This window comes from Pinus tabuliformis, chromosome 9, assembly GCF_031772625.1.
Source record: "Pinus tabuliformis cultivar Carrire ecotype Pingquan chromosome 9, CPIR1, whole genome shotgun sequence".
Taxonomy (NCBI): Eukaryota; Viridiplantae; Streptophyta; class Pinopsida; order Pinales; family Pinaceae; genus Pinus; species Pinus tabuliformis.
In genome coordinates this window covers 1765717222-1765729372 of record NC_142307.1, presented here as the reverse complement: position 1 = coordinate 1765729372, position 12151 = coordinate 1765717222, and the positions used below count along the sequence as shown (strand labels likewise).

At 36.6% G+C, this 12151-nt stretch overlaps 1 protein-coding gene across 4 annotated transcripts in view; it reads right to left on the bottom strand.

Annotated features, from left to right (window-relative positions):
• The window catches only part of LOC149155848 (protein NUCLEOLAR FACTOR 1-like), a 305921-nt gene extending 300095 nt beyond the window's left edge, over window positions 1-5826 (bottom strand). For all 4 annotated transcript variants that reach the window (XM_089446065.1, XM_089446064.1, XM_089446066.1 and 1 more), the window contains exon 1: window positions 5184-5826. The gene's annotated coding sequence lies outside the window, so the exon portion shown is untranslated. The remainder of the gene's footprint in view (window positions 1-5183) is intronic.
• Between the last annotated feature and the right edge of the window lie 6325 nt (window positions 5827-12151).

Sequence of the window (12151 nt, the reverse complement as noted above, 5' to 3'; positions counted from 1 at the left end):
TCAGGAGATATAAAGGGTTCTTATATTTGGAACAAAGCCTGGGAGAATAGAAGAATAGTACAAGAGAATAGCTTCTGGAAAATCAGAGAAGGAAATCTTGCTCTTTTCTGGGAAGATAAGTGGCAACAAGAACCAATTATGGTAAAAGAAGACTTCCTTGATCTTAAACAGGAGTCAGATTCCCGAGGTTTAATAAAGGTTAAGGATTTCTGGATACATTCTCATCTTATGGATAAGTGGAGAATCTGGAGAAACATAGATTGCAGAAATAACAATCTCCTCAAAACTAAAGCAGAGGAGCTCAGGAAAACAGTAGAACAAAGGAAGATCTTAGTGGCAGAGGGACAAGACCAACTGAGATGGGGAAATAACAAAGAGGGCACCTTTAATCTTAAGGAAGCAAAAAGCATTCTCCTTGAGCTGGATCCCCTGATTCCGGACAAAATCTGGCAAAACCTTTGGAGGCATCAAGGATGGATGAAAATCAAACTTTTCATGTGGGTTGTTTATCACAAGAAAATTCTGACTTGGGATAACATAAGGAAGAGAGGTGTTCAGGGGCCTTCAAGATGCCTACTCTGTGAAGCTCAAGAAGAAACCTTGGAACATTTACTCAACAACTGCATTTTCACATCCTGGTTATGGGACTTTTTTGCTACTATCTTTCAACAATCTGATAGAGACAGAGGCAGCATCATTAGTACCCTCATCAACTGGAGGAAAAAAATTTCGGATAATGAAATTCTTAACTCAGCATGGGCTCTTACACCAAGCTTCATCATATGGAACGTGTGGAAGGAGAGGAACAAAAGAATTTTCAAGGAGGAAAAAAAGCCCCCTCAACACCTGCTGGAGATAATCCTGAAACAGCTCAAGGAGACTGTGAGAACCACTGTTCGTAACTTCCCTAAAAACCCCCCCTCAGAAGTAGATTTAAATATTCTCAGGCAGCTGGGGATGCAGGGGCTCACCCTCCTAGGCCTTGACAGGAAGATCATCTCGTCGGACACGGAGAAGGAATTTTGGCATCCTCCTCCGAAGGGCTATTTAAAATACAACATTGATGGGGCCTCAAAAGGGAACCCGAGAACAGCAGGGTATGGAGGTGTCCTCAAAAATGCAGAGGGAAGTATCGTTTTTATCTTCCATTGCCACCTAGGTACAGCCACCAATAACATGGCTGAACTAATGGCTATGGAACAATGCCTGGATTTACTGAAGCAGGACAACTGTCTAAACATCATGATAGAGGCAGATTCGGAGTTAATTATCAACTCAGTGCAAAAAATTCATAATGGAACTGCGCCGGATAAAGTCTCTAAGCATTGGAAACTAATTCAGGTTTTCCAAAGAATTCAAAGCCATCTTCAGGGCCTGCGCACTATCAGTTTCCACCATGTTCGCAGAAAGGCAAATAAGCTAGCGGATCTTTTGGCCAACCAAGGAGTCAGCTGCACAGAGAATAATGTGTCGATGAAGTGGCAAGAGTTGAGACCAAGCAGACTGAGAGCTCTATGCTGCGAACAGGCGGAAGAAGATAGGGATCTATTTAGACTCAACCATGGAGACTAGTTCGATTTGATTTCTCCTAGATGTGTCTTCATTTTGGGCAAATTTTGCTGAAGAGAAGAGAACCAGGTCTGGTTACCCAGACTCAAGGTACAAGCATGATGAAGATCTTAGATAATTCCCATAAGTCTTTGCTCGATGGAACACTCTCACCCTTACAATATCCCAACCAAGGAAAGGAAGTTTTGCATTTGCAAGAGGAACCAAGTCATTCGATAACTGGGGCTTTCAAAATTCGGGATCCAGATTGCAAAACAACCTCCCAGACGGTTTTCGACTGATCGCGTTGCCCTCAAAGTGCTAATGGTTTTGGCGCTTTCGCAGCGATCCCATTCATCCTGCGACACATGGCAAGGTGAGGGTTCTAAAAACCGCCCTCCATCGCAGATTAACAATCCTCCTTGTCCTACGCGAAATCTTCCTCATCCATCGGATTCGGTTGTTGCGCACCAACGGTTGTCCGGGACAGAGCAAATTGGTGGGGCAGGACAATTAAACTTCGGGCTCTTTAGCTAGGCGTCTTTCTCCTCAGCCGTCAATCTTCTTGTTTTGATGGGTCGGATCTATGGGTTTGGGTTTACCGGAGGGAGGCTGCGCGAAAGTTTGTAGGCTTTCCGAGGGTTAGTCTGGAGTCATGTTAGTTATTTCTTAGGCTTGAATTTTTTAGAGGTAAGCTGTACGGTGTAGCCCTTGGAGGCTTAAGCTTTTATTTCTTTTCAGTTTCTTTGACGTCAGGTGGACGTTTGTATTTACTGTACACTATTTTTTGACTCAATGATATAGAAGGATCCATACTTGCTTCAACAACAAAAAAATAAGATAGGCTTTGAACACAATATGGTTGTTTGTTAGTTAAATAGTTAACATTTGGGTAAAAGTTATATAAAGAAGAACTAGCAAATGGTGAGCCAGTTTTGCATAGAGACACAAATATAAATTTAAAAAGTTTATATTTAGCAACTCCATAAGCATAGCCTCTCATCTTGCTTCAGTTGTTTGGCACGAGCTCTAATTTCATCTGGGTCAATCTTTGATGGAGGGCGAACCACAAAATCCATTGCAATTGCATCACACCGAACAATAAGTTGTCTAAAAGTTGACTGGGTAGTCTTTGGTTCCCTACCAAAGATTGTAAACTATTAGTGCCAAGTGCTTTCAGCTTTCTCCATGGTAGACGCTTCGAGGGTTGCATTGCACTAATAGATTTCAAAACTCTGTGACGAGGCTTGATTCTAAACTCTAAACTACACAACATGAGCTTAGAATGTGTTAAAAGAAACTTTGCAGGAAGCCCTACAGTATGTACGAAATAGTCCATGATTTTCTGCACTTTATCCATTTAAAGAGCCAGTATGATTGGGTTCCTCCTAGCAAGCTCTTTGACATCATCTTCTGGGAGGCCAAAACTTGCCAAATGCTTCAATTTCTTTTCCAAAATTTCAGAGATGCCCATTTGAAAACCCTGGATACATCAGTGTCTGATCCGAACAGGTTTCGAACATACTGGATGTTGGGGTACAGAGTTTTCTGTAAATTGCTACCAAGCAAGGAAGAAGTCAAAAGCTGGATTGGTATTAAAACCATGACTGCAGCTCAAGGACCTGTGTTCTTGTCCCCAAAGAAGACGTTGCAACTAACATATGAGGCTGAGTTTTATGAGGTACTCATAGCAAGAGCCCAACTCTCTGCCATAGCAGACAAAGGGGGCATACCCTCATCTACATATACTGTAAAGCAACTCTAGCCACATTTTCAATATTGCTACAGGGGCTTATGCTTGTGCTCAGGATGCTAGCTAATAAAAAATACTGTTCAAATTAGCTGCTGGGTATTATAAAACTAACCAGATCAGATCAAAATGATGAAGAGATACCTTATGAATAGAATAAAAGACTCCAAATTCAAGTGAGACATCAAATTGGACACAAAATTGAATAAAAATTAGCAACATGCCATAAGGAAAATTTGGCCACCTTGAAACCGTAGTTATTTTGCAAACATAACATTGCATTTGGAAATTCCCTTCAAAAGTAAGCTATGCAAGAAGCTCATAATGAGGACAGGGATTTCGAAGACTAAGTCAATTATGGTAACACAAATAAATGAAAATGAAGTAAAAAGTAAAAATAAAAAATAAAATGCAAACAAAATCAGACAAGTTGGTAAAATAGCAGTCCGTACAACAAACTTGAAGAAAATCTATTCAACTACAATCCCAGTAATCCAAGTAAAAAAAAAATACCATGTTAATTGCTATCTGGTATGCAAAAATGTATGTATCCAAGTTAAAAAAAATACCATGTTAATTGCTATCTGGTATGCAAAAATGTATGTCTGGCAAGAAAAGATGTACTCATAGCAAGAGCCCAACTCTCCGCCATAGCAGACAAAGGGGGCATACCCTCATCTACATATACTGTAAAGCAACTCTAGCCACATTTTGAATATTGTTACAGGGGCTTATGCTTGTGCTGAGGATGGTAGCTAATAAAGAACTACACTTGAAACCAAACGGGAAGGCGAAGGTCAATTTCCTGAAATTCAATCCGAGCAAGAGTGGATGAGGATTGAACCTGATGAGGTTCCTGTAGCACTACAATGCCAAGAGTGAATTAAAATGACAACCTGTATATAAACAATGAAGACCTAAAGACAAGTATTCGGCGAACAGTAAGAACAAAAAACAGAACCCAACTAGTATATATAATTCGCTCAGGAAGAAACCCACTGGGAAACATGAACCTGGGAACAAAAACTCCATAAATGAGTAGTATGCTTACGAAAATAAAATAATAAAATGGCAACAGTGAAAACCCTAATCGACTAGATGGAGAGTGGATACTTGTGTATGGATTTCGAGTAGTAGTGCAACCAGTTGGATTTCGAGTAGTAGTGTAACCCGTTGGAGACGAGGCCAAGAATGCTCCTGCAACTATAACCTGTGAATGAGGGTTTGAATCTAAATATAAAAGAATGAAAAATAAAGACATATAAACCCTGAGCGAAATGGTCTCAAATAAGTTACCAGACAACCGTGAGAAAAAACACCTTCACTAAATCGAATTGCAGGGAAAGCGTTGGGTTTTGGAGGACGGGCATCGAATTGCAGGGAAAGAGTTGGGTTGGCCGCGGGCATCTTCTTGCTATTCATATGGTTTCAAGATGCATATTGTTTCAGTTATAACTAGATTTTTAATCAACCGTGGTAAATAGTTTAATCGTCTAACATTATATCAGACGGATCATAATAAGACAGGTAAGACAAGAGGGGAGTTGATTTCAGAGGGGAACGCCTTGCGGCGTAAAAATCCCAAAATAAATTGACTAGCTTACACAACCTTCTTTCAATTGTTAAACAGATAAAGGGAATAAATCATATAGCCAACAGTAGACTTTAGCAAACTTCAATAAATCATAGTTAATTCCAATTCAGCAGCTTGCTCTAGGGCTATTACACCAAAATCCTGGTTATATAGCCTTCACAACAGTGACAATCCTTCACTACAAACAGTGGAAGTTTAACAGTAATCAAACCCTATTCAATCAGTCTGTCCACTAAACAATTTACAAGACTATCTGTGACTTAAGTAAACTGCTTAGACAGGAACTGTTACTTCAGTTGTTATCGTAATGCCCTTCCCGTGCTTGCAAACTGGTCGTTGTCTTTCTCTGTGATTATATCACCCTTCAAGTCTGGTACTGATATTCACTAGAGACCTCGGCTGCCTTGACTTGCGCTGTGCGGACTCAGATTCTTTGTAACCAGTCGGGATTCAAAAATTGTTCCGTGCTTCCTCAAATAATTCGCGGCTACAACTGATTCGTGGTAAGTCTCGCTGACCGCGACAGGGCTTCAGGAAGTTCAGAACTACCCTCGCTGTCTTCAAACCGTCTCAGGAATGGTTACACTGTGTCGCTGCCTCAGGGAGTTTAACGCACTGCTCCGCTACCCACAACGAGTTCATGGAGGTAAACGGGCCGCAGGTGAGCCCTCTATTCCCTTCTCTCCCTCGACTGAGATGGGCTGCGCCTTCGCTAGGTTTGAAGCAGGATTCGGTGACCAATGCAACCTGTGCTGCTTCAATTAACCATAGGAAACCCGTTGACCAAATTAATCCCTGTGAAAACTTGTTGACCAAATTAACAATTTCTAGTGGCACTTGCTTTGTTCTACGAGTTGCCTTCCGAACCAAATTCGGAGTCCAGGACTCCGGTTGATCTGATAATTTAGTATCATGTTTTACCTATGGTGTTCGACTTATCACGATTGTTTTTATATGATAAATGGTATATATCTTGTATTTATTATTATATTAAATTTTATTAGTATTAATATATAGTTTTTATCAGGCATAAATTTAGTACAAAGAAGGAAAATTTATTTTACAGTTTACGTGGTTAAAAATAGATTCGAGACACATTGCTTCTTCAAGTTATGAATCTGTTTTCTTCGCATTTTAATCACACTTTACCAATTAATTTCCTTATTTGCTATAATGACTTGCAAATAAGTTACCAATCTTTTTTCTTCAAATTTTAATCACTTTACCAATTAATTTATTTGCTATAATCACTGGTTATATTTTTCTAATTAAAGTTATATTTAGTAATATTGAGCTCAATGAAGAATTTTTAAAATTACAATAATTTAAATACTTTATTTTTAGTTGTAATATTGAGGTGAGTAAAGTATTTTTAAATTATATTATTTAAATATTTATTTTTAGTTGTTATGTTATCAAGTGATATTTAGTTTTGGAGAGGTGGTATTAGTTCACCATTGTGCTAAATGTTCAGGGAAATTTTTTCTTAGTTTAGACAATTCTAACTTTAATTCAGTGCTCAAGATCATTTGCGAATCCTTGTAATAAATAAAAAAACACACTTACTATCAAAACAACTGCATATACAAAAAAGGAGGAGTATATTCCAAGATGAATATATATTCAACAAATATATTAATCCACCTTATCCAAAGAATTGAGATAATCCACAGCCCTCTCTTAGTTGACAAGTAAAGTATGCTCGTCCATCTTAATATTCAGAGATCCCTTGCATTAAAAAAGATAGAAAAGGGATGCAAGATTAACTTTCAATAATTAATTCAATGTCGAAGCAATCATAATCACAACATCCACTACTTTGAATTAAGTGTATATTTTCATAATAAAGAATATAGAAACAAAATAATCAATTGTGGTTATACTTGCTTGCCCCACCATAATTTGTGTTCAATGGTATCGTCCCTTACAATACGTTTATCTCTGGGAGAACACCTAGCCTTCGCTCCCAAAAGTGTAGCAAGAGCATCCATATTTATTGATATGCTTGTATAACTTTGCATGTTTTAACATCCAGACAACAAAATACAACAAAGCTAAGTGAGGAAACATATATACAAATGTTTAACATCTGTGAAATTTAATCATTCATGTGATACATGCTAGTATAATGATCATAGAATGAACCAAGTATTCATGTAGAATGATTGTGTAGCATATGGATTTGCCCTATAGCAAATTCGTTAGTTTCATGCACTGAACACTAAGACAATGACCATAGCATGAACCAAACATTCATTCATGGGGAACGATATCCCATCAAAGGAAGTTGTCATTGTTATAAATATGTAGCTCTAGTAACATAGATTGTGTTATCAGAGAGTGTTAAAGAATGTTATGACAAAGAAAGATTCCAAGTTGACGAAGCCACATGCCCAACTTGCTACACCTAACACCTAACCTTCAGGCACCCAACCTCCCACACCTAACCTCCATGTTAAGAGGGACAAATTTTAAAAATAATAGTATTAGTGTGGAACAAAATAGCAAATAAGGATATGTCGTTGCCTAAAATAGAAATAGTGTCATCACATAGATGACAATCACAACCCAAAATGGTCCATAGGGTAGGGCATACCAAGACGCCAAAAATAGCCACAAGGTAGGACATACCGGCATGGACATATCAACATGCAAAAACCACATGAGATGTGAAGGATGAAATCACATCAACCAAGCAATTTGTATTGGCAAAACCATGTTTGAGAATAAGATGTTGAAAAAAAACAATGAAAGTTTGCGATATACACTAGAATTTAATAAGAAAAAGTTTCAAATAACATCAAACTTTAATCCTTAAATAGAACACAAGACATAGAGAAAAATTGACCCAAAATAGAGGGGAAACAACCAACATAGAGATACTGGATTAAATCTCATAACCTTTATTACTCACACAAAACCCAAAGTTACAACCTGTGAACACAGGATCAAATCCTGTGGCATGCATCTAGTCACATAGAATTGCATTTCTACAATATTTACGCACATGATCAAATTTCATTGTCTTTTGGCCTATGATAAAATCATGTTCTAATCAACACATAAAGTGCATAACAAATGTCAAGACCGTAGAAATAAAAGCTAAGCAACGAGTGACAAGTCCTGCAGAACATGTGTAAATTTCAAAGCATTGTCACTAATAGTACACTTAGTTGAAGGCACAATGCTTGGAACCTCAATAGCAGACTTCAAAACCTCGAGCTTCTTACTGGGATCTCCCCTCACAACCTTCGAGCTTGTCTCCTTAATAAGTGATGCCAAAGAAACATTGGACACATAAAAAGAAAACAATTAATCTTCGTGGCAAATTCATTCTCTTTTTTCAAGAATGTAGAAGCCCTAAGAACAATTCCGTACAAAAATTGATCAATAGTATATGCCTCTTCGACTCTTGTCCAGTTAGCATAATGTCCAAAATATGATAAAATATATACATCTTCTTAAATAATTGAAAACCTTATGAGTCTGAATTAGAGACTCATGAGAACCTATTCTTTCATTACACTATGTTTTAAATTATTCTCACTACTACTATGTAGATTTAGCACTTTTTATTTAAGATGCAATTGTTGATTAAAATCAATGCTTGCTATTTGACTATGGTGTCCTTCTTTACTTCTATTTCATCACATGTAAACAATGCCATCTTCAAACTTCCTTACAGCTACTTCTTTAACTTCTTCGTCACAGAGCCAGGTACTCACCTTCATTGTATTAGCAAACAAAACTAAACAAAAAGACAATCAAAGAGACAAAGAAGACTACATATTATATAGGAAATTTCAAAATGTTCTTTTGTGATACTTGGTGATTGAATATTCAACGTATTTCATGCTCTTTTCATTGTAAAGCATTATTGCACTAGACAACTTGCCATATTGTCTCAATAGACTTTATGGCAATGAAAAATACTTTTGCATTGAATGAGTCAAATCTAGAAGAAATGGATCAAAATTTATCTAGATTCAATTTATATAGATTGGAACATTTCTTTTATTATCATGGCAGTTATCTGTTTGATTCATTTGTTGTTGTTCTTCACTTCTATTATACTTCAGTTGAAATACGACAAGGAATTATAAACCACTTTTGACATTGTTTGTGTCGCCAACATGATGTTGCTTTGCATTCATTACATATTGAATTGACTCCTAAGTATCTTCAAGAACTTCACCATGTTAATAATGTTGAAACATACTTGGAAGGATTGTCTACACCTTCTTATGCTTGTGCTCCATCTACAATTAGCTTATGGGGAGATGCCTTTTGTATCAAATGGTTCTCTAAATGGTTGTCAATTCCAGTCAATGTTTGGCTATTCATAAATGGGCAACCATATCTTTGCTTCAATCAAGACACTCATGGCTATCAATATAATATTTTGCTACATAACTAGAACCCTATATGTGGCCATTTTGAACCACTTTTGTTGCATCACACAACAGACATTCTAGCTCCAATTGCTAGATCAATTACTCCATGCATTTGTCCATACCAATGCCCATATAGACAATTTGACATGTTTCCAATTGAGCAAACCCTATTAGAGTAAGACTTCTTGATCTATGGAAAATTTGTCAATCACTGTCACGATTGTTTGTTCGAATCTATTTGTACACTTGCACCATGGTTTGATATGTTTGTTATGAGAAAAACAATTGCACAAACTTTTTACAACTATTTCATTTTCAATGACATTAAAGCTATTTTATGCTTAGAAGAACACTTGCATGTTAGAACCATTGAGCAAGAACAAAGTATCAATGATTGGCAAGTTTAATAGCCATATGCATATGGACATATAGAAGGAACAGGTCTTGCAATCCAATGGATATGTGAAATAATTGATGTTAACATATACATCTAAAATGCAGAAATGAAAGATATTTCTTTGAGATTCTATTCATCAAACACTTCATCCAGAGTCATGTACCTTATGTATCTACCAATGTCCACATCACATGCACATTTCTATGCACTTTTGCAAATTAATAGTTTCGAGAATGTCAGCGATAGTGACAACATACAAGCAATGCTCCAAACAATGTTGAGAAGGAAAACTTGCAATTCAATGTCAGGTGTGCCTTCTAGAAATATTTTTGACAAATAATGTATTTCTACTACATTTTGTATCCAACCGAACTATCGGTCAATTGACAATATAGCATCAAGAGAAAGAAAATTTGTTAATGTGGCTAAACATTACACATTATCAAAACAAGACGATCATTCTTTGTGAGTGCACACACAAAACAATAAACTAGTCTCTAATTCTTTTTCCAGTGGATCCAATAAGCAATGCACTCACTTGCATCAATTAAGTGCCTTGCTACACGAAAAAAAATAATAATAATAATAATAAAATTGTGCAATCAAATAAATCAACTGAGACATATTTGCGATCAACCCAAGACGTCGCAACCCAAGACACACCTGCATATACATGTTGCATTTGTGACAGATTGTACTTTGGAAAAGACATGTGACCCATTGACAAAATCACATTATCAGCTTCTCACTATCTCATGCCTACAACATAAGCAAACCCATCAAATGAATGAACAAATTTGCAAATCTTGTGGTATTGCAATTCTCACTAAAAAGTTGCCTGCATTTGCATCACCTTTGCATATTCATCGAAACCATAAATTGATCTTTGTTGTATAGTTGATGCATTTTGAGGAAGACTAGTAGAACCAAGAATGGATTTTGCATAGATAAGACAACTTGGTTAGAAAATACCATAAATTGGATTAACATGCACAATTATAAATGCTCTTGTCAATTTGGATAGAGTTCAAATTGCTTTACCTAGAGATATTGATGAATGCATGACAGTTGCAATTATGCTGCAGAGAAAAATGGAGTACAAGAATGCTTATTTGTCTGGAAATATTTGGCCCAAAAAAGTGATGATTGCTTTACATGACTTGTGTAACACCTATTTGTACAAAAATGAACAAATAGTAATCAACAATGAATGGAAAAAACACTTTGATCAAAGTAAACAAAACCGTGAGAACAATAATCCAATAATAGATCAACTAGATTCACCAAATGTTGATGATGATTTACAGACAGAAACTGAAACACTTTTACATGGCTACTCAAGGCCCACCTTATCCATGATTTTGATGCAAGAATAATACAAATTGCACCTTCCGGAGGATTCCAGCCCCTAGGCATTTTCCAAGACAAATTCTCTGAAGAACTTAACTTCTCGACGTTGTTTTATGGGTCAAGTCAACCTATTGATGTTATCAACAGGTACCCTAAAAACCATTATAGAGAAAAAAAATGATGCTCTACACCCCATACAAAGAATCAGAATACACATTAAAAAAGGCTAATGAGACATGGACTGAGGCATACTTGTCCCAAAAACACATTGTCTATGCCACTAAAAAACAATTTTCCCATTCAATCTCACCATGGGGTGATATTGAAGTTGCTTCTACTACAATTGCATCCAAAAACGAGGAGATATTTATGCTTCACTTCCCATTAGAAAATGGCACTAATACTTGTTCTATTGAAAAATATGATATTCAACATGACCTAGCAGAGAAAATATGATCTAGAAACATCCAAACTAGATATAAAAAACTAATGAATTCATTAAACATCCCTTTGTTTTGGACACACTAGCATATCATGAAATTAGGAGACAACTAAATCAAGAATAACAATCAATAATAAAACAAATAATACTATGGAAAAAAACAATCCAGGAAATTCCTTCTATTTGTTTATCACTGGAGGTGAAAGCATAGGAAAAACACTCACTACACAAGCACGTTACCATGTACTGGTGTGAGTCTATAACAAAGACTTACAAAGTGACCCTTGGAAAAAAAGGGTCCCATAGTTGCATTTACTACCAAGGTTTCTTATATTGCAAATGCGGTCATAGTCCATTTAGCTTTGCACTTGCCACTTTCACCCTGTGACATGATGTCATTGACTTCTAACATACTTGATATATTGACCAAATAGTATGAACAACTTAAATTTATGTTCATAGATGAAGCTTCATTAATTGGTGTTAGAAAAAATAGAAGAGAGAGTAGAGCCATTACACACAACACAATACCCCTTGATATTTTTATTGATCATCATAGGTACAAATATATAAGACACAATTTACTAACTTCGACACAACCAGATCACCATTACAACTCACACATTAGAAACAACAACTTCTAGACTAACTCCTCGTAACTCATAATGACAGCTAC